This window comes from Nelumbo nucifera, chromosome 2 (genome assembly GCF_055504915.1).
Source record: "Nelumbo nucifera cultivar China Antique chromosome 2, China Antique-T2T, whole genome shotgun sequence".
Lineage (NCBI taxonomy): Eukaryota > Viridiplantae > Streptophyta > Magnoliopsida > Proteales > Nelumbonaceae > Nelumbo > Nelumbo nucifera.
Genome location: NC_142650.1, coordinates 71,428,336 through 71,453,366, shown reverse-complemented (window position 1 = coordinate 71,453,366; position 25,031 = coordinate 71,428,336).

Below are 25,031 nucleotides of genomic sequence, written 5' to 3'. Positions count from 1 at the left end.
GTATTTTTCAAAAATCAATGATTTCTCAAAAATCGTTGTTAGTTGGTATCATTTCTGCCATGTAAGCCGATTCTTGAGAAATCTGCCTTTAAGTGCCAATTATTTTAACATTGGAGTTATTGTTCAATGCCACATAGAATGGCATATTCATCCTTAAAAAATCATAATCAATTAGAAATCAAGAAATCACTGGAAAAGGTGATTCCTAAAAGAATGCTGATTTCAAGAACCGGTTTTTGAATGATTTCTTGAAAATCACCAACTCGTCCAACCAAACAAAATTTTCAGTATCATCAATTCCTCTAGCATTAATGTAACTTCAACATAATAGTGATTTTTGGGAAATCAACATTGATGCCTAACATCCCATTTGGTACGTGTGAAAAAGACCATCTACAACGAGTCTGGATTTCCTGCCTACACAAATTTTGTCCACGTCTATCCACATAACATCGTAGTCACACATGGAGAACATCTCATCCTCATACATAGTATTATGCAAAGGGAGATGTTCCCAATTGCCGGGGGGTAGTATTTTGTGGGTAAACATGGGTAGAGTTCTCATGGGCAGGAGATCCAGAGTCATCTACAACACCCTTGGAAAAAGTGAAGGACAAAGGGCTAATAGAATTGAAGGACAAAGGAAAAGGATTTGAGTGAAAGCAATAAGAAATGATTAGCACCCATAATTTAGGGATGAATATGATACTAAACAAAATAGGGTTAATGTATGTAGTCAAACCCATATAATTGGGACAAGGATGGTGATGAATATGCCACATCATAGGTACACACTATAGTGTAGCAAACCCTTATGAATTCCCATGGGCGCCCAACAACACAATCGAACCATATATTGAGAACATCTCCCTATAATAAGTAATTGAGATACTTCCAATATAAGCTGAGATGTGCAAGTGGGGTACACTTTGTGGGGCACCAATATTAACTCAACCCTCACCATCTTTACGATTGTGTTTGGTTGGGATGCAATTGCAAATATGCACTCTGCATCATTACCTTCTTTTTTGGTTCATGAATGCAAATTGGGTTAATATTTTTAAACCATTTGTGTACTCATCATGCTTGTTTCAAATCGGTGCAAAGCGTGATTCCCATCATTAAATGCTCCAACTATTTCAATGCCTTAAACTTTGATCAAAAAGTAAAATTATCAGAATAACACAAAATTGTATCCAAAAAATAGGTACAGTAGTACACTCTCTTTAGATTAAAAGTGTTAGGAAATACATTTTTTATCACTTAATCATTACATTTTTACATGTCAAAAAGTACTAACAAATCCGAAGCGGAATACATATATACCCTAGTTCAATATTTGTATCGCAAACAAATGCTGCCTACTATACCAAATCATAAAGTATGTTGTTGCAATACCCTAATTCAGCATTTGTATTGCAAACAAATGCAGCCTACTGTACAAAATCATAAAGTATATTGTTGCGTTGGTGTTAGACTATTGGGTGCAAAGGTATTAGGTGCAACCCATCTAGGTGAGTCGAGTTGAAGTCAAGCCAAGCCTAACCTGACTTAGGGAATACCTCAATCTAAACAGACTCGACGAGTCTCAATACAACGAATCCATACCTACCCAACCCAACCTGGAATGCCTAACCTTAATCCAATCTAAACAAATTGGTCGACTTTTATCATTGGGTTAGGTTGGGTCAGATTAACACGATAAATGCACGACAAAAATTCACAATTTCACAGTAATAACCTGTTAATTAACTTATTTAATAGCTTTTTTTTTCACGGATTCATAAATACAAGAGGGGACCTGTTCCACTTGAATTTAACAGAAACTACCTAACATTAAATGATATAATTAATGGGTTGAATAATTTATACATGCATAAACAAAATCTTACACCCAATTCAGTTTTCATTTGTTTGTAACTATAATTTGGAGCGGAGATGTCCTACACTCGCTTTTCATGTATGACAAAGTGTACTTCCATTCGAGTTTTTAGATAGTACTAACTCGAGATCCCATGTGTGTGAGGCTATCAAATGCATGGTTTTAAAAAAATTATATGGAAATAGAATTGTTCAGGTCACCAGTTTTTGAGTTGATAGTTCGAACAAATGGCCCATTTTGACAACAAAAATTTTAAAATAAAAAACAGCCAAAACCGTTGAATGAGTTGATGGGTCAATGATTCGACCATCCGGGTCAATGGGTCGTTGATTGATTCAACAGTTTTGGCCTAGGATCGGGTTTGGGGTAAAACAGAACCAGTTGCCTTGATGGTTCTCGGGCCAAATGGTCTGACTATCCGGGTCAATGACTGTTCAAAAACCATGATCAAATGGCATGGTTGCTCCATCTTTTGTCAATTTTTTTAAAAATAAAAATTAAAAAACGTGAGAAATAGGTTTATCTACTAGTTTGACATACAAAAAATGAAAGGAGAAAAGCCCTAGCTCCTTCTTCCACAACCAAGAAAAAAAAGTAAGCCTACATCACAAAGGCTTCACCTATGTTAACTTATTGACCTCAACAAGACCACCTCTATTATGTTGCAGATAATTTCCAAGATCTTATGGGCCTTCAATTTCGAATTTGTTGGCTTTTATAGGTGAAGGGCTCATGTTAGCGTTACCCCAACTTGTTTTCCCGCTTCCAATGGTGGCTAGACATACCTGCCATAGGGTATGATTTGTTATATAGTTTTACCTCATATTTTGTAGTTTGTTTAGTTATTATTAATATTTTAAAAATCATCCAAATCATGAACAGATTTGGCCACCATTTTTGGGTTAATGGTTTGACAAAATAGTTCAAACAGTCCATTCCAATTAAAAAAATCATTAAAAAAGAAAAAAACAACCAAAAATTGTCATCTAGGTCGAACAGATCGACGGTTTGACCACCTAGGTCAAAGGGTCGCTAACCAAGTCAACAGTTTTTTGGCCAAGAAACGGGTTAAGGGAGAAATGAAACTGGTTGCTTTAATGGTTCCCAAACTGAACAGCCTGACTGTCTGGATCAACAACGGTTCAAAAACATATGTTATTATTTATAACATGTGTTTGCTTGAATAAAGATTCAGCCCCACCCACAAACACTATTCATCATAAACTTAAATGGACAAATCAACTATGTTTGCAATCTAATTTATGGTCTTGAGGAAGATTGTAATCAAAACCACCTATTTTGATTCCTTAACACCAACAATGTCAACACCGACATTTTCATAATTTCATCACTCCATAGCAAGAAACTCACCTCCATTATAAACACTGCAACTTAGCGAACCAAGGATTCTCCATGCCATTATGTTCATTAGATCCAACCATGGTTCAAAGTATCAATATGCCTCTGTGTATCGGCAAAGGTGTATCATTACTTAGATACACACGAAAATGTTTTTTTTTTCAAAATTTGGTTTTTGGGGAGTTAAAAAAGGGTATTTTTTATTAAAAAAGAGTGGGGTCCTGAAACACCTGTAAACAAGCGTATCGGGACCCAAAATATACAATACGATATGCTTGATACGGGGCATATCATATCAATTTTTTGAACCTTCATCCATGAATCATTAGGATGCGTTGTTCCCGCCCAAGTCCCAACTCTCTCCTCTTTGTCATTGTCAAGATCGAGTGCACAAGTCATGTCTCCACTTGGGGTGGTCACGGTCTGGTTAGATGTGGTTTAGAGAAAATCTCATACCAAACGAGTAAATTAAGGTTTGAGAAATTCCCAAACCAGACAATTTTTAATATGGTTTGGGGAATTTTGACCGTTCTTTGATTCTATAAGGATTAACCCAATTAAAAGCCAAATAACAGCCCTAAAAATTAAAACTTAAAACTTTTATTTTATTATGAATAAAATATATTATATATTTATAATTTTATATATTCGATTTAGATATATTATATTATATTATATATTTATACATCATTGTTTGCCTAATTATATTGTGTCTATATATATATATATATGGTTTACAATTTGGTTCGGTTTATAAAGTCCATAAACAAAACTGAAACTGAACCGAATGACATATTTTGTTTGATTCAGTTCAATTTTGCAGTTTGAACCAAACAATGCACACCCCTAGGCTCCACCATGCATTGCCCTCCAACTACAAACTAGCCTAAAACGAAGACGAGCAGTAGTGCATTTTGCAATCCAATGCAAACTCTACCATATGTTTTGGAACTTAAAAGGTTGAAGACATTACACAATTAAAAAGGTTGAGGTATCAGCCTTGTGAATGTAATTGCCCAAACAAGGAGTTGTGGAGAAACTTGTGGTATCCGCCTTGTGAACATAACTACTCGATATGGAGTTTTGAACGTATGATGTTTTGGAACTATTGCTTTTAATGGGCGTGAATCATTTATGTGAAATTAAAAAACCAAATTTTCAAAAAAACATGAGAAAAAAGTATGACTTCCTTGTTTATATATATTAAAGGAAGGTTTTCAGGCTACAATGCCCACCATTCAGACACGTGACTTTTTCAAATGTAGACACATGGTGTTTTTTGAGAAGTTGTTGTTAAAGCTTACAACCCACAACCACCATTCAGACAAGTGGCCTTTTCATTTTTCTAGAAAGCTAGACACGTGGAAATTTCTGACAAATTCCTGCTTAAGCCAACAACCCACTACCAAGCTACTACCCCCCACCATTCAGACACATGGCCTTCACATTTTTCTAGAAAGCTAGATACATGACATTTTCTGAGAACTTGTTGCGAAAGCCCACAACTCAGTATCAACTACCACAATTTTCAATCAATTCCTAAAAAATGCAGAAAATGCAAAAGTGGTTATCCACAACCACTTCTACCTACATTCTATCAATCTAACCCTCTATGTATAATAACAAAAGAAAACTATCCATATTCTAATAATTATTGAAAAGCTATTTTTTTGAAATAAAAATTTCTTGAAATTTTAATAATTATTTAAAATGTTAATAAATATAAATTTAACATTACTGATTCCCCATACTTAGTGTTTGTGTGTGTGTATATATATCAGAAGGAGTTATGGATTGTCCTTAGTACTAACCTCATCAAAGCTAGCCTCGTGCTACAAATAGAAGCCTCAACGAAATGTCATGCCGTAGGCAAGATACAAGGTCATAACAATGAGAATGGACATACTAACCAACCTTAAGAATTTACTACCTTCTGTGTATATCAATTGGAAAAAACAAAAAATTTGATTCAGAGTTTTGGTTCTAGTGCTAACAATAGAGAACCCTAAGAACTTTTAAATAAAAAAGTAGGTATGAACAATAAGGTTGGTTTGATGTGTGTGTGAGTGTGAGAGAGAGAGAGAAAGAGAGCCAATGATCATGCAATTGTCTAGTGGACGAAGGAAGAAGTGGGAGGGAAGAGGGAAAAGGGAAAAAGAAGTTTGAGGGGTAAGGGTGAGGGGTATTATGATAAAGAAATGCTAACAAGATTTAAATAAAGGGCAGTTTGGTCAACAGTTATTCATTGATTACTTCGAAATATCAAATTGCAAATTTCTATATATGGCAAGTTGGTTTTTTTGGTAAAATATCCTAGACTTATATCTAATACTTTTAACAATAAAAAAAAACCATCATTTTTTTCAAACAAACCAAAAAATGAAATCGTTCTTCCATCTAGGAGGAGGGTAACCAATCACTTGGGTCAAATGGGCCAATCCATGATGTTATGGTAAAAGAATAAATTGTTTAAAATAGAAATAAATGCAAAAAAATAAAAGTAGTAAAACTTTAGCATATCTATACCATTTTATATTAATTATATTTGATGTGGGTTAGCTTAGCCCAACCCACATAGAGCTAGGAAGCCCAGCCCACTAACGCCTGCTAACGTCAGCCATAGTAGGAGGAAGCCCTGCTACTTTCGTATGGAGCCAATCACATAACTTTTTGGCATACCGCCAGGGCCTGCAGACTGACCTCGTACGGCTCTCATCCGAGGCGTTCATCTCCACCTACCACCATCATGCTCAAGTATAAATGAGAGGTAATTGCCCCTTAAAAGGGGCTAGAACAGAGTAACTCCAATATTACTCACTCATTTACTTCCGACACCTACATTGTCTACCTAGCATTAATTCAGGGAGATCTGATGCATCCGAGGACTCTCTCTAGGAGCATTCTCGCAATCTCCCCTGCTCCACACCTCGTAAGCGTCAAAGTCTCCGCCTTGGGTGTCCACCCGAGGCCTCTGACACTCCCTGTCTTGCAGCATCTCTGATCACCAAGGACCCCACCTCGACTAGCAGTCCTCGGCTACCATAGTCCTCGGAAGGAGTACTTTGCCTTAGTTTGCTATCCTCCTCGGCTTCGATTAACCTCTTCCGAAGCCTTTAGGTCCTCGGATAAAGCTCAAAACTTGAAGAGTAAATTTACCTTGTTGCCCTCGGCCAATTCATGCTACAACAACTGGCGCCGTCTGTGAGAACGTGGTTGCTAAGAGACCCCGACTCTAGGATAAACAATAATAACACTCTAGATCCAAACCCTCTTTAAGCTCGAAAATCATGGTAAGGAGAGCCAGGAACAATCCGAACCTGGTTACCTACGAACAGTTTCAGGTCATCCTCGATCGTTTGGACCACCTCACCTAGCGAATGGAAGAAGTCTGCCCCCGAGCAGGAAGTCCCTCTCAAGGCGACGGCCCCGCTGGGGTGTCATAGGATTGTGTCTGACACAAGAACATCGAGGTACTGGCCCTCAGACATGGTAATCCGCTGACCGAGCCATCAGAATCGGGCAATAACCGCCTCCCAGACTCACCTCGAAGGAACGTTTGTCCTCCTAGACGAAGGGAGAGTGTGCTCGTTCAATCCGAAGACAGTCATCAATCTTCGGAGCAACACCACCGCCGCCGTAGGGAGACACCCCAGGACGATGGCGGGCAGTTCGACCACCCTAGAGTTTGCTCTAGAGGTGAGAGCCGACACCATCCCACTCCACCTTACGTCGCAGATCTCATGGACGTTTTGAATGACCGTCGTGCCCGCAGAGGAGCACACGCCTGCCTTGGAGCATTTGGGAGTCCCAACCGACACCCATTGGGTCCACGAAGAAAGGAGCAGGGTCCATGCCCATGCTGACCCAAGGCTTGCCGAGTTGTGATCTGAGATTGGGACCATCAAGGACGAACTCTGCCAAGTTAAGTGAGTCGAGCCAACGCCTCAACCATTCACGGCAACTCCGCCGGTCACATGGATGCATTCACCCAGGAAATCATCTCGGAGCCTCTCCCCCCACATTTCAAGGCTCCCGCGCTGGAGACATACCACGGAAACACTAACCCCGATGACCACATAGAAGGTTTCAGGGTGCATAGACGATGCCAAAAGAGCGTTGTCACTCTGATGCCGCTCAAATAGGAGTCGGGTGAAAGCCTATGGTCTTACATCGACCGCTTTAAGAGAGAAGAGCTCGAAGTTCGAGACCTCGACCCTATGGTCTCCATGCACGCAGTTATCAACGGACTCCACTCATGCTCGACTCACAAGTGCTTGGTTTCCAAGACCCCGTCGAAGACTAAACTCGAAATCCTCAAGAAGGTCCAGAAATATATCGCGGCAGAAGAGGCTTCGGCCAGGGACAACCATGAAAGGACAGCCAAGAGCCACGACGGACCCCCAGAGAAGAAGAGGAAAAGTGGGGGCCAAACGCCACCCCGAAAACAATGGCGGTAGAGATAGCAAGAAGCCACCAGCTCCGGCATTGGCGTACAAGGACTACATGCCACTCAACTCCACCCGCACCCAGATACTGATGCCGATAGGGGAGATAATTTTGTGAAGTGGCCAACAAAGTTGAAGTGGAACCCCACGAGGGGGAACCCTACGAAGTACTGCAAGTACCACTGTAGAACCGGACACAACACCGAGGACTGCTATGATCAAAATAATGAAATAGAGTCTCTCATTCACCGAGGACACCTCAAGCAGTTCGTCAGAGGAGAGGCAAGCGCCTCATCCCAGTAGCAGCACCAACAAGTGGCAGGCGTCATCGATGTCATCGCCGGGGGCATGGCCTCGGGTGGAGCCTCAGCCTCAGCTCGAAAAGCCTACGCCAGGCAGCTTAACATCTAGGAGGCTACCCCGAAGAAGCAAAAATACCTAGACACTCCTCAGAGGCCAAGATGTCTGCATGTCCTCATCTTTACCGACGAGGACTTAGAGGGGGTAATTGTCCCCCACGACGATGCCCTTGTGGTCGTAGACACCTATGAGAGAATGAAGCTCACGCTAGAGAGACTCCAGCCAGTTGACGCCCCCCTCGTCGGCTTCTCTGGCAGTGTTACCATGCCGAAAGGAAAGATTACCCTGCCCATCACGGTAGGGACAACGCCACACTAGGTGACTTGGATGCATGAGTTCCTTGTGGTGAAGGTTGCCTCTCCCTACAATGCAATAATGGGAAGACCAACCCTTTTATGCACTAGGGGCAGCCATGTCCTCTTATCACCTGACTCTTAAGTTTTCCACTTAGCACGACGTCGGACTCGTTCGTGGGAACCAACAAATCGCCCGTCAATGCTACGTGGCAACACTGAAGGGAAAGAATAAATAGGCCTTATCACTGGAAGGCCTTGACCCCCGGGAAGAACCAGCGAGTCGAGACCAACCAGTCGAGGACCTCGTCTTGGTTCTCCTGGATAAGTTAGCCCTAGAAAGGATAGTCTGCATTGGGTCCAACCTCCCCCCTGAACACCTATCTGAATTGGTAAGTTTCCGTAGAACTAACGCCGACGTGTTTGCTTGGTCCGCCGCAGACAGGCCCGGAATTGACCCTTCGATCATTACTCACAGGTTGAGCGTGGATCCAAGCTCTAAGCTAGTTCGGTAAAAGAAGAGGAACTTTGCACCGAAACGATGGAAGGCTATAGGAGAGGAAGTTGAGAAGCTACTCGACGCTGGCTTCATCCGTAAGGTACATTACCCCAACTGGTTGTCTATTATGGTTTTGGTAAGGAAAGCTAATGGGAAATGACGGATTTGTATTGACTTCACAAAACTTAACCGAGTCTGCCTGAATGACAGTTTTCCTGTGCCGAGGATAGACCACCTCATTGACGCCATTGCAGGGTATGAACTACTCGGCTTCATGGATGCCTTTTCTGGGTACAACCAGATCCAAATGCACCTCGATGATGAGAGGAAGACATCTTTCATCACTGTGCACAGCACGTATTGACACAAGGTAATGTTGTTCGGCCTTAAGAATGCAAGGTCCACTTACCAGCGCCATGTCAACATGATTTTAAAGAATCATATGAGGAGGAACGTCGACGCCTACGTGGATGACATGGTGGTGAAGAGCCTGAAGGATGAAGCGCACACCTCAGACTTGGCTAAGACTATTGATACTCTGCATAAATTCAACATGAAGCTCAACCCAAGCAAATGTGCCTTTGGGGTTACCTCAAGGAAATTCTTAGGCTTTGTCGTTACTCAAAGGGGCATTAAAGCCAACCCAAGCAAGGTATAGGCCATACTAGACATGGAACCCCCTTAGTCCATGAAAGAGGCTCAGAGGCTCACTAACAGAATAGCCGCCCTCAACCGCTTCATGTTAGAGTTGGCAAACCGTTGTCTTCCCTTCTTCCGCGCCATCAAGAAGCTGAAAGATTTCTAGTGGATGGAGGAGTGCCAGCATGCCTTTGACGTGCTTAATCTATACTTCGCCTAACTCCCACTCCTCGCTCGACTGGTATCAGGGGAAACCCTATATTTGTATCTATCAATCCGAGATGAGTCCGTCAGCTCGGTCCTGGTGAAAGATGATAGAGTTCAGAGACCCATATACAATGTCAACAAGGTCCTCAGTGATGCCGAGACCCGGTACCCCGAAGTGGAAAAGGTAGCTTACGCCCTCATCACCTCTGCCAAAAAGCTCAGGCCGTATTTCCAAGCCCACTCTACAGTGGTCTTGACAAATCAGCCCCTTATAGTCATCCTTGCCAAACCAGAGACTTCGGGATGCCTGATTAAGTGGGCAATAGAACTGTCAAAAGTTGACATACAGTACCAGCCGAGGCCCACGATCAAAGCATAATTCTTGGTTGACTTCATAGCAGAAAGCACTTTCAGCAGGCCCCTTGACCAACGTCGTGAGGATGAACCAAAAGAAGCACGACCGGCCGAGGAGGTCCCCCCCACGTGGAGACTTTTTGTCGATGGTTCATCCAGCGCCAAAGGAAGTGGAGCGGGCATCATTCTCCTCACCCCAACCATGCCGTCATAGAGTATGTGCTGAGATTCGAGTTCCCTGCATCCAACAATGAAGCCGAGTACGAGACTTTCTTGGTGGGGTTACAACTCGCCCGAGACCTCAGCTCCAAGCACATCGAAGTCCTCAGCGACTCGCAGCTGGTGGCGAATCAAGTGAACGGAGAGTACAAGACCAGAGAACAAAGAATGACTTAGTACCTCGCCAAAGTTCAAGATTTAACCCACCACTTTCAGTGCTTCTCTCTACAACAAGTCCTGCGAGCTGAGAACTCTCAAGCCGACGCCCTCTCTAAATTGGCAAGCACCTCGGATGCGGTCCTCGGCCACACTGTGCGCGTGGAAAGAGTAGCCCAGCCCTCCATAAAGGACATCCAAGTCTTACCCGTGGAAGCTGAACCATCCTATCATCAACTTCCTACTGACGAAGAGGCTACCCGATGACAGGAATGAAACCCGAAAACTCCGATGATAGGCAGCGCACTACACCTTGCTAAAAGGAAAGTTGTACAAGAGGTCCTTCACCTTGCCTTACTTCTGATGCCTCTGCAGGTAGGAGGGTGAGTACATGCTCTAGGGAATTCATGAAGGCATTTGCGGTAATCACCTCAGCTGTCGAACCCTGGCCCAGCAAGCATTAAGGCAAGGATACTTTTGGCCGACACTTCACAAGGTTGCGGCTGAACTAGTGCGGAAATGTGATTAATGTCAGAGACATGCTAACCTTTGCCATTAACCAGCCACCATCCTCTCGGCCCTTAGAAGCCCCTGGCCCTTTGCCAAGTGGGGGATGAACCTCCTCTGCCCCTTCCCTCAGGCAACGGGAGGCAGGAAGTACCTCATCGTTACTGTGGATTACTTCACTTAATGGGTGGAGGTTGAACCCCTAGCCGCTATTACTGCGCGGGCAATTCAGAACTTCTTTTCGAAGAACATCATTTGTCGCTTCGGCCTCCTCCACATGTTGGTCACGAACAACGAAAAGTAGTTTGATGATACTAAATTCTGAGAATGGTGCATCTCCCTCGGCATCAGGCAATAAGTACACCTCGATGAGGTACCCCCACGAACGGGTTGGCCGAGGTCACGAACAGAACCATCTTGGATGGGCTAAAAACTAGGCTGGATAGAGCTAAAGGCCTGTAGGCCGACAAACTACCCAGCATCCCTGGGCATACCGAACCATACCTTAGATAGCGATGGGAGAAACCCCCTTCGGTCTAACCTACGGTACGAAAGCAGTGATCCCAGTGGAGATTTCCCAACCAACGCTATGGACCCAAGGGTATACCGAAGACAAGAATACCAAAGCGCTCAAAACAAACTTAGACCTGCTGGAAGAAATCCGAGAACAAGCACATATTAGGATGATTGCCTATCAGCAGCGAGTGGCTCGCTACTACAACTCCAAAGTTTAAGAAAGTTACTACAGAGAGGGAGACCTTGTCCTCAGGAAGGTCATGGTTCTCGAACCTGGAGTAGGGAAGCCGGGTTCCAGCTGGGAAGGCCCCTACCGGATTAAGCAAGCTCTTGGTCTCGGCACATTTCGGTTGGAAAGCGTAGATGGAAAACCCGTCCCTCAGATGTGCAACTCGGAGAACCTCTGGATGTACTACAGATGATTGTAATTTTTTGAAGATAGTAATGAATGAATGAAGCAAAGTTCCTCTTCACTTCACCTCGACACCTTGTCACCTCAGAGTGTGGTGACCCCCTCACCTATCTGCACTTAGCACAAAGAAAATAACGAGACAGGGCCCTCGTCTTTGCCGATGGAAACACCTCGGTCTCCCCCGAGAAAACACTTGGTAAGAACGAGTCAGGGGAGCGGCACCCCGGTGGTGTTGTGCAGCTCCGCCGTGGCTCTTCATCCACCCAAGTACCTCGGCGGTATACTTCGGCCCTAGACCTCAGTCAGGGTGCTAGGTCTCTTCAGCCTCGCCTGGGATAGCATGAAACTTGGAAGCCAGGCGAGCATATGACTCCGCCTCGGCTCCCAATATCTCGACAAGCCGAGACAAACGTGCAAATAAACGAATGCTACGGCTGAATCGTGCATGCCTTGTGCATCACAGTTTCAACCTTTCGGTGGGGCAAGGACCTCTCACACAAAAAAAAGGTAGAAAAAGGGACAACATACACAAAACACAAACTACACAAAAAATGGCTTCATTCACTATTCAATTTTGATCTTGTACAACCTTTACAAAATTTTGTATTGTGTTAAAAAAACAACAAAACAAACGACAACTATTACAGCAAAAGAACAAAATAAGAAGGGGGGAGATCTACGCTTGTGCCTCGTTAATGGATGGAGGGGGAACGACATCTTTAGCTGGGGAGCCTCGGTAGTAGCATCGGGGATCACTTGCAGTCTCTCGACATCAAAATCCGGCAACACTAGTAGGAGTACCTTCTTAGTATCTTCTATGTCATCGAGGTAAGATGATGAAGCATACTTTGCCAACGCATCCAGGTAGTCGGAAGACTTCTTGTACGTCTCCACGGCCTCGGCCGCTACCTTCTTTGACTCTTGTGCTGAAGCTTGGGCTTCGAAAGGTTTCGCTTCCGCTTTGGCAGCTCTCTTCTCAACCTCGACAGCTCGTCTCTCCGCTTTCATGATGATATTCTCTAGCCGCACATGCTTCACTTGTTCCTTGGAGAGCCCTTGTCGCGCCTCTTGCAACTGAACTTTGAGGCGATCCCAAAGCGATTATTCATCCAGAAGCACCTTGCGGAACTTCTGGTGCTTCTCCTCGGTGGTGACGGTTACCTTCTAGAGCTTATCCTCCTCCTCTGTGGCCTTCTTCTCCTTCTCGGCCTTGTCGATGCGGCCCATGGCCAACCTTGTCTGGTCCCCCAAACCGACGAAGTGCAGACAGGCCTGCCATAAAACCGATCAACGAAAATAAAAAACAAAAAGAAACATATACATGATGAAATATTGAAGAAAGTCTTAGCTCGACCAAGTGGTATAGACCCTCATCGTAAATAGACTTGGGGTTGCTTTGTAGAAGGCGGTAGCGATCCCTCAGCAGGACGTATCCATTGACCAACTCTTGGCTGACCCCCTCGTCGCAGATGGTGTCCCCCTCTCGGAGCTGCCATTGAGGGTAGAAAGTCTTGCCAGCCCCTTCTATCCTCTCGGAGGCACCTTGTACTAATGGAGGGGGGGGGTTATAAAGGCCCAGATAGGGGCTCCCTAGGCGCGGACCTCCACACCACCTCCTCGGCCTGCCTATTTGTGTTGGCAAGCTTCCGCAGTGGATCCTCCCTTGGTGTATCAGTGGTGGGCCTCTTCTTTCCCGCCTTGGGCCCCTTCGTGGGCCTCTTTGGCGCCTCTTCCTGAATGGTGGGCTTCTTTGGTACATCTCTCCCAGTGGTGGGCTTCTTCAGTAACTCCATTGTCCTCTTCAGTGTGACCACTGTCTGCTTCTCCTTGGCGGGTACTTGCGAACTCCCCCCTTCCCCGAGGTAGGAGAGCAGCTTCGTCGTCGGGCCTCTTCGGCATTTGTCCACCTGCCTTCTTCTCGGCATGCTTTGCCTGGGACTTCGCCAACAATCGCTCCTTGACGTCAATTGGCACTTCTACGAAATAGCAAAAGAAAGCAGTTAGCACATCAGCAAAAAGAAAAAGAAAAGAACGTGGAAAACGCACTAACTACAAAACCTCTCCTGCTGAGGGGGGCTGGGCTAACCCTAGTGAAGACGCCTCCACCAACAGCTTCGCCTGGAATGTCCCCATCACAAGTAGATGAGCTACTATTGCAAACTCTTCGTCAGGGAGTGGTGGGTAACATCTCTCGATGACGACGCGGGCCTCTCCTTAGTCGGACCTGAAGCACCAGCCCTCGGGGCAGGAGACGTAGAACTTGTCCTTCCACCCGTGAATGGAAGAGAAGTTTTGCACTAGCTTCCCTCTCCTCGGGTGGAAGTTGTACATGTTGGCCTCAGAAGCATGCTTCCTCGGCACGAAAATGGCATGGAATAGCCTCAACGTCAACTCCACGCCCCTGAGCCAAGCCCACACCATCATCGCCACGATAGTTCTGAGGGCATTAGGTACGAGCTGGCTAATAATGATGCCTTGCCACTCCAACAACTCGGAGATCAAGATTGGGAGGGGAAACCTAAGGCCAAACTCTTAAAAATGCTGGTAGATGTAGATTTTCCCTCCTCGGGTGTCCATGGCCTATCGCCCACGTCGGGGACCCTCAGGCTGTAGGACCGAGGTATATGGAACCTCTTCGCTAGGGATTTGACCTGTCACACGTCCAAGGAGCTATCAAACTCCAAACATGGGATGCCAGCATCAGCCACCATTCGGGCAACACTCCCCCCTACAGGGTCGGTGACAGGTTTCACGGCATCACCCACGGAGAAAGGAGATCCCAAAAGCTCCTTGAGCGATGCCGAGGCGGTGCTTTCATGGGGAGAGTCATTTCCCCAGTGACTGCCCTCAGCTCCCCCCGGGGTTAACCTCACACTCAAAATGGCTACCTCCCCGTAAGTGGGGGGCTACAACTAGAGAACCTAAAGAAGACAAGGGAGAGGGGGTTGTAGGAGAGCTCCCTCCCGAGATGTTCGGGAGTTCATGGCACTCGGTACCAAAGTCTGAAAACGACATTTTTAGATTGCCTAAAAAGGATGGAATGTCCCGAAGAAAGGAAGAAGCAAAGGAAACTTAGGAGGTGGGGAGCTGTGTTCACTCGAGAGCAAGGGCGTCTACGTCCAAATGGAGAAGAAAAGCACCGTCAGGGCCCCTCTTTAAAGGAAAATGAATCTAAATCCGATGGCTGAAATCAATCCGCTCCCACCATCCAACTGCGATGTGCCACCTAGCGCAGGCCCTTGGAAGAAGAAACGATGCCCAAAGCAATGGTTTAGATCGGTGCAGATCCAATGGATGCAGGAGCCCCCTAGCGCAGGCCATCGGAAGATGAAACGATGCCCATAGAAATGGTTCAGATCAATGTAGATCCAATGGATGTGGGAGCCCCCTACTCCTGTGAACCAGTCTCACCGCACCTCTTAGTGTATGCCCTCGGAAGGCAAAACGACATTGGGTGAACTGCAAAGACCGCCCGTGGTAACCCGTCGAGCGAACAGAACTCCTAGCTCATCACGATCCATCAGGCGAACCATTCAACCCGACAAACACAGGACTCTTAGGACGGCCGTCCCATGCATAGCAGCCCTGCTAACCTGACACCCCCGCCAGATCGAGGCATCCACATCGCTCGCACTTCCAAACCGAAGAGCGACGACGCGAACGACGAAGATGACGCCACTACAGGGTATCCCTCGGCTGATGATTCCGAAGGCATAACGACCACTACTCCCAATGACCAAAGCCAAGGCCTCACTTCGATGACCACCCTCATTACGGGCAAAAACCAAGGCCTCACCTTGGTCTCGGGAGTGGGGGGAAAGTGATGTGGGTTAGCTTGGTCCAGCCCACTAATGCCTGCTAACGTCGACCACAGTAGGAGGAAGCCCTGTTGGCTTCGTACGGAGCCAATCACATAACAATCTTGTGTACCGCCAGAGCTTGCAGCCTGACCTCGTACAACTCTCATTCGAGCCATTCATCTCCACCTACCACCAGCACGCTCAAGTATAAATAGGAGGTAACTGCCCCTTAAAAGGGGCTAGAACGGAGTAACTCCAATATTACTCATTCATTTACTTCCGACACCTACATTGTTTACCTAGCATTAATTCAGGGAGATCTGGTGCATCCGAGGACTCTCTCCAGGAGCACTCTCGCACTCTCCCCTCCTTCACACCTCATATTGACTTGAGCATCGGAGCCTCCACCTCGGGTATCCACCCGAGGCCTCTGACACTCCCTGTCTTGCAGTATCTCAGGTCACCAGGGACCTCGCCTTGACTAGCAGTCCTCGGCTACCATAGTCCTCGGAAGGAGTACTTTGCCTCGGTTTGCTGTCCTCAGCTTTGATCAACCTCTTCCAAAGCCTCGAGGTCCTCGGACAAAGCTCGAAACTTGGGGAGTAAATTTATCTTGTTGCCCTCGGCTAATTTGTGCTATTTAAATCTTTTAAGAGGTTTGGTTCGGTTGGGCTCTAATTCCATATAGATGACAAACATTGATCAACAACTAATAAATAATTTATAATTAAAAAGTATTATTAATTAAAAGTTAAAATGGCCCCAAGACCCAATGATTTTAATTAATTCACTATTGTTATTAATTAAAAGTTAAAATCCCTCCCAATGTTTTTAATTAATTAGCTATTATTAATTAAAAGTTATGCCCAAAGCCCTATGCCATTGGGGAATTGGCGAATTGGGCATTTTTCAAAGACAATAAATACTTAACGAACAAGTAATGATTAGTCTAGGTTTTAATTAACAATTATTAATTAAAAGTTATTCACGAACAATTAAAGCCCAATGGGAAATTGTCAAATTGGTCATTGGGAAATATAATAATTAATTAGCATAAAGTATTAAGTAGATCACATTAAATATTTAATATACTTCATTAAATAAACACTAATTCGATTTTCGGTTTGGTTCAGTTGAAAATCTCTACCAAAACGGTCCAAAATTGAAAACTGATTTTTTTAAGTCGAACCGAAACGATATCCAAATTAACTGAACCGAACTTGCTTATTTGGTTTTGTTCGGTTTGATTTTCGGTTCATCAACCGAATTTGAACACCCCTACCCAAATGTAATATTTTAATATTTTGTAAAAATATTGAGCCCCCCCCCCCCCCCCGCCCAGCCAAATATTTTTGACATTAGTCAAGTTTTGAGAAGCTCTCCGCTCCCTTCTTTCTTTCTCTTGCTCTCCTTGCCTCCTCTAATCCATTGTTCCGGTGACGGTGGCATGCACAAACTCTCCGATTCTCTCTCTCCCCTCAATTTTTTTCGCAACCCATTTTTTGGTCAAAGGAAGGTGTTGCAACCATTGGTCATCAAACACAGCCCAAAGAACAGGTTTGAACCCATTCTTTAACCCTAAACTGGTAAACCATAATGTTATCCATGCATAAACTAATGACAATGTTAATTTATAGTTTTAGCTACTGTTTTTGACCGGTAAACCCTAAACTGTTTTTAAACACGGGAGAGTTCATAGCCTATTTCTTGTTTACAATTTTATTCACTACTTCTTGTTTATTGTTTTAGTTATTGTATCTTATCCATAAACAAATTAATTGAAAGGTTATGAAAAAGCCTACAATCTAGATTCAGTGAAGTTAAATAGCTATGAATCATTCAAAGTTTACAATGCTAGTAAAAAAAACAAAAAGCATTTAGAGTTTAAAACATTACTTGGATAGGAATGAAAACAACTATAGAAGAAAAAAACGAGTATGGAAAAATTTTACAAAACCTTTTTTAGTTCTTATCTGGATTCATTTTTAGCAAATCCATGAATTTTATTATTTGCAGCTTCACGATATGACGGCATACATCAGTGCCCTTGAATAAATTATTTGCATGCGCCTAATGACTTTGAATATCTAATGTTCTTGTTGAAAGTATCCGAAAATCTGAATTGGGATTCAACCAAACATGGAAGGTTACTTTAATATCCACTTTTGTATATGCTCCTCTTTACTTGTTGATTGTATATGCTCCTTATTTTAGTAGTACTCCTCTTTACTTGTTGATTGTTTATATTTATAAATTGAGCAAAATCTTTTTTACAAAGTACAATAGAACCTTGACATGAGTAATCAAGTTGAATATTGCATTCTGCCATGTAATAAAGATGATCTGACAAATGATGGGTGTCAAATTGTACGTATTTTGGACTTTGATGATGAAATAGATGATAAGATAGAAGAGCCACAAGCGGCAATTCTTTTTGAAACACTGGATGATGCATATCATTTTTATAATGAATATGCTAAAAGTAAGCACTTAGTACTAGAAAGAGCAGAAGCCATAAAAAATGTGGGTTAGTAAATATAAGTTATTTTGTTGTTATATTGAGGGTTTTTATTAAGAAGATAAACGATCAATTAATGCAAAACATCATGACAACAGAAGACGTGGTTGTAAGGCGCACATGTTAGTTGTATTGCAATAAAATGGTAAATATGAAATAACTAGATTTGTGAAAGAATACAATTACGGGGTTGTAAACCCAAATAAGACATCTATGTTAAACCTTGCAGATAAGTCAGGTGGGAATTCTACAACATGCTCTTGAGGTTTATATTAATACAATATTTAAGAAATTAGAAAAAGATTAGTTAAGTTCACTATTTTGTGTCATAAATAGAAAATTTGAAACAAATATAGGGATAAGATAAAAAGCAAGGTAATAATCATATGCATGATGTGACATTTGCAACATTGAATGAACTAGTTTCATGTATAGTTGTAGACTATTTGAGTTTCAAGGTTACTTTGTGCTAATATATTAAGAGTGCTATTTGACAATGAGATATTGGAACATCCATCTAAATATATATTAAAAAAATGGACACGAGATGTAAATGATGAAAGTGCAATAGACTATCATGGTTATGCAAATAAACTTGACCACAATTGTGGATATTCTATGAGGGCTACTAAATTAGTGAGAACTTCATGAAATATATCCAATCAGGTTGTAGAAGATGAAGTTACTTATTTGTACGTTGTAAGAAGTTTCTAGAATATTTGTATTGGAATGGAAATGATGATAAAAGAAAGGGTTTCCAATAATGTACTATTTGTTGTTTCTAACAATCTTGACAATGATTTGCATGTACCCCAACCACAAGAAAGTCCACTTTGATCATGTTGTATGGTTGATAATTTACAAGTTGAGGAGGATGATGGGGAAGAGAAAAATGTAATAGCATCTAATGTTATAATAAATATGGTGAAAGGAGTTACAAATTAAAATAGAGGTGATGGTGATGGTAGAATCAAGCAACACTATGAGAAGAGAAAAAAAAATTTGAAACACAGCCACAAATCCAACCAATATAACCATGGAAGATCAACCCTCATCCACAAATCACATCTACAACAACCATTGAAGCTCAACAATCATCTCAACATGTTTTGGTATTGTATCAAACTCTATTAATGTTGTTTTGTTATCATTCTGCTACACTTTAGTTATTTATTTTTTTCTTATAATCTAGTTTAATAAGGATTACATGGTGTTGATAAAAACATTAGTCATATTCATGATCTTAATCAGCTCTCAACTATATAAACACCATATATTATGAATACCAATACACCTCATATGAGAATTTCAACTATGACAGAGTTGTTACTGTTAGACAGTGTATGCTCTTAGCTCCAATCGGCATGATGTACATTATGACATTTATTGTATTGTTGTGTGTTTCTGTATAATACCCTTAAACTGGACACATATAAGACTCGTGTTAGTTTAGAACCTTCACAGTTGTTGGATAGATGTGGGAGATTTATCTTGCCAAGGCTGACATTGATGTGCCACCAAGTTGGTTAGGGTGGGTTGTCTCAGCTGCCATGGTGACACCTGAGGTGCATGCAGTGTGGGTTTTTTTGAAACCCTGAACTAGACCAAAACTCCAATATTGCCCTGGACTATGGAGATAGATGGGCAAAACTGAAATGTTACACCTGACCCCTAGACTTGATTATGATACTACACTAGGTGCCAGATTGGGCTGTATTTAATATGCCTGTCAGTGAGATCCTTAGAGGGGGTCAAAACCTGCATATGTTGTGACAGTCTGAAAATTCATCTGAGTGGGTGATCATACTGACAGGATCAGTCCCTTTGTCGGACAAAGTGAATGATCGGGAAAATGCACTCTCTCTAATGGAAACCTAAACTACCGGTAGTGAATTTCAAATGTGTTTGAAATTTGGTTTTGCAAAATATATTTATATATAGACATACTTATATATTATGTTTCACAAATTGTTTGCAAAAGGTTTTAATTCCCAGGATCCATGTGAGTAGAGATTGCAGCAGTGCACCTTGCAGTTGAGGGAGATGTCATCTCTTGTCGGGCAGTGTTTGATCATTAAGGGCTGAGAGGTTAAGTGTAAGATCATTGAGGGTTATATCTGATGGGCTAATCTTGCATCTGTCCACAGTCCTTGGGCTTTCATAAGATGGTTGGACCCAATGACCATTTAGTGTAAATGTTGGGCCCATCAAGAGGCCATGGTAATGGACTCAGGGGTTCATTGTATTCGGCAGTGAATTCGGCCAGGCCATGTAACAGAGGCTAGGCTGAACCCATATGACTGGTGTACAGATCAACGTTAAGGTCCCACACTACACAAAGGGGGCCAAACTAGATAGCATTAAAGGGAAGTGGGCCTGAAATCTTAATGAACCTAAAGCCCATTTCGAATTGGGTTAATTGGGTTAATTAAATAGGGGCAGATCTGGGTTTGGATCAGCAGATGGGGATAAGAGGATAACTCTTATCCATTTAAAGATTCCAGATCCAAATAAAGATTTGGATCAGGAACTCCTAATTTGATTAGGAATAAGTTGATATTTAATTGCAGATAAGATAAGGGATTATACTTATCACTTGAAAAGTTTAGATCCAAATAAAGATTTGGATCAGGAGACTCCTAATCATATTAGGAGGTTGTCTCTTTAAGGTTATAAATAGAGAGTAGGGAAGATCTGAAAAAAACACCAAATACAGACATTATAGAAGATAACTCGGTTATACTGATCTTGCCTTCAGTTTTTTTTCTCCCTACTCTTGCCGCCCTACCTTGTTCGATCTCCAATTCTTGGATCTGATCAAAGAATCACAAGTTCTTGGTGAAGAATTGCCTGTTGATCCTACCTCCTCCTAAGTTGTGTCATCTTCAATGGAAGGAGGATTTGGTACACTCTTTGGGCGTGAACACCTGCATTGGGAGGAGCTTTTTGCGTGGATTCCGTATCAGGTATATCCCTTCCTAATCTTGGTTTTAGATTTGGTCCGGTTTGGTTACAAGAACAAACCTATTTCTAAATTGGGAATAGGATTCCCCAGATGGGAGTAAAGAAATTTTTGAAATTTCGCTCAACATTCCTGTAGGGTTCAGCCATCCACATGATGGATCTTCCATACCTTCAGTGGTATCAGAGCCTGGTTCAAGTCTTGAACCAAATTAGATCAGATTAGAATCTACACAAATGGGTAGAAGGCGTTCTACCCGATTTGCGCAATTAGCATTTTTTTTGGAAATTGATTTCCAGATTTTGGGCAGATGATTTGGAAAATAATTCTTTATTATTCTATTATATTTATAGAATTGTTCTGTGAATGTTTCTTGAATATTTGGGCTACACATGTGATGGAGATCGAATCTTTCTAGTGCCAAGATTGGCGCACCCTGCTGTTTCTTTTCTATTCAATTTGGTCTGTAAATAATTTTTTTTTTATTTTTAGACAAATTGTATAGGAATTTGATGTGATGTAATAATAGAAAAGTTAGGTTTTTTTGTTTTATTTCCATCTGGAGATTGTTGGAGTGCGCAACAGAGGAGAAGAAATATTTGCAAAAGGAAGTTCTGCGATCTGCGATTAATTGTTCTTTGTAGGTTTGCAGGATGTCCAAGAAAATCACAGTGCAACCCTCTGATTTTTTTCTTGATAATTTGATTATCTTGAATTAATTTATTTTTTAGATCATTATTCTTGAATTAAATCTTGAACTGGACAACAAAACTTGGGTCGATTTGTACCTGGTTTGTTCCAAACTGATTGGACCAAATTGTTGGTTCGATGGGGTTGGTGTTTCTGAACCAAATTCGATTTAGGCCAGAGGGTTGATGGCCCACTTCATGTTTTAATTCGGCCCACCTTTGTAAAAACCCAGTTTTAATATGATAAAACTGAATCAGCCCTAATTTAGCTACATGGGCCGAAGTGCCTTTTGCAGTACAACCCATGTACCTAGATAATATTATGGGCTGATACTGATTTAATCTAATTAATTAAGGGTTTTATGGATATTTTAATTGATTGGATCAATTCGTTTCATGCATGTGATGTATGGTTGTATGATGTGCTACGTACATGGTCCATAAGTACTTGGCCCATGTTAATTTGATAGTGGCTCTTTCGCACACCATGGTTGAATGCACATCATTGCCATGGTGTCCATAAAATCATTGAATGATCTCCCAGTTTGATGGGCCCCACATCAGCTTCCTCTCCAAGAGGAACCGTGCGGAACCCTAGACGTTTAGGGCCCATTTAAATCTGGCTTTGAGAAAGCCAATGGGAGCCACGGTTTGACCTAAATAAACTTAGGGCGTAATATTTTGTTCCCTCCACTGAAATATAAGTGGATGTGATAGGAAGATTCATATGATGAACTCTCTAAAGGCCTTTCATCATTAGCATGAAGATGGGTCTTTCAGTAATGAGGAGATGCACCATCAAATTGGGTTATCCATTTTCTACTGGATCTATTGGATTGTTTCATAAAATGATAGGGGCGTCATAGACCGATGTGGGAGGGGCCTATCCTAAAATGGAAGACTCTTTCATGGTAAACAGTTACTAGACAAAAAAGTTTAACCTAAAATGACAATGAACTTTATCTGATTGAGGTCAAAGGGAAAGCTCATGAGATGAGTGGATGTGATCATTCACAGGAAGGTGGTGGGGTCTTGCAGCTGAAACAGTTGGCTCTATGCATTGTATGTGATTTTCTACATTTCCAGAGACATAGTTTGTAGTCTCTATTATTGAGATAGGAGGGAAGTCTCAGAAATGAACAAATGGAAATGGAACATAGATTAAAAGCATATCTATGTAGATAACATGAATTAAATCAGGTTGTTGACTAATTTTTGCTTTGCTTTTTATAAAAAATGGCAAACGGACAATTCACCAAACTGTTGGATGATAATAAGCTTAAGGGCCCATAATTGCACCTTTAACTTTTGATAGCAGAGTAGTATGACATGATTGCACCTTTAACTTTTCTAAATCTTATTTGAGTTGTGAAATCATGACTTGAGAAATATTTATTTATTTATTTATTTGCAATCCAAGGATCCGAATGGGACAACCACTCTAGAATCCATGGGATTGTGATGGCTAGAAATATTAAATTGGGAAATTGTTGGCTGAGTTGTTGGCTGATATGGGTTTGCTGCTTCTTATGATGTTGGTTGATATTGCACTAAAGTCTATGGGATTATTGCTTCTTATACCTGATATGGATTTTTTTTGTTATTTTTTCTTTATTTGTTTGGTACAATCACCTGAGATGATGTTGGTTATTGGATTAGTGTTCTTAACGTTGGATTACTTTACATAAGGGTTAACAAAGTGATTGTTGGTGTTCCTACCCATTTGTTTCATTTGTCTTCTCCTGCGTTATCCAACAAAGTATACAAGGTTTCATTTAGGGTTATGTTTATAAATTTCTCAGGCTACAGAGTAGTATGACATGATTGCACCTTTAACTTTTCTAAATCTTATTTGAGTTGTGAAATCATGACTTGAGAAATATTTATTTATTTATTTATTTGCAATCCAAGGATCCGAATGGGACAACCACTCTAGAATCCATGGGATTGTGATGGCTAGAAATATTAAATTGGGAAATTGTTGGCTGAGTTGTTGGCTGATATGGGTTTGCTGCTTCTTATGATGTTGGTTGATATTGCACTAAAGTCTATGGGATTATTGCTTCTTATACCTGATATGGATTTTTTTTGTTATTTTTTCTTTATTTGTTTGGTACAATCACCTGAGATGATGTTGGTTATTGGATTAGTGTTCTTAACGTTGGATTACTTTACATAAGGGTTAACAAAGTGATTGTTGGTGTTCCTACCCATTTGTTTCATTTGTCTTCTCCTGCGTTATCCAACAAAGTATACAAGGTTTCATTTAGGGTTATGTTTATAAATTTCTCAGGCTACAGGGTACACATCAAGGGAATCCACCTAAATGAAACAAAAACCAAAACAATTTTGGAGATGCTTAACCAATAGATCAAAAGCAATTGAAAACATTTATAAGCAAGGCCTCATGTCCACGGAGATTCATACTTGACCTTGAAAAACACAGCATTATGGTGGAGTACAGAGCATGACAATGTGTTCTAACAACCAACAATTGCGCCACCCATACAAGGCAATTGGGGTGTAAACGGATCAAATTCAAATTGAACCAAGCAATATTCGAATTCAAATTCAATTAGAAAATCTGATATTCGAATTCGAATTCAAGCAATTAATTATTTTAGGTAATTAATAAATATATAAATATATATTTTATTTATATAAATTATCTAAATATATAAAATATTTATATAATTTAATAATTATACATATAAATTATATAAAACATTTAAATATTTTATATATTACATATAATAATTTAATAATCAATCAAATCAAATAAAAAACATTTAAATATTTTATATATTACATATAATAATTTAATAATCAGACAAATCAAATCAAATTATCTGAATTTGATTCGATTATGTCGAATCTCGAATTTGAAATCAGATTTTTGAATACCGTTGACACCCCTACAAGGCAACGAGTTTAAATTATACATAGAAATGAGCCCAAAAGTTGTAGGGTGTTTGTTAGCACAAGAGAATGAATAAGGGTAGGAGAGAATCGAGAGACCAATCTATTATACAAGTAAGATCATTACACACACAAAATTGCCCATAAAAAAAACAAGGGCAAGTTTCTTAAACTACCCTTACCGTTTAACTAATTGAAAACCACATCCTTACTATTTAACTATTGTCTTAAACGACCCTTATTATTTCTAACAATTGACTAGCTCTACCCCTAGCATCTTCGTCAAAATCCATAA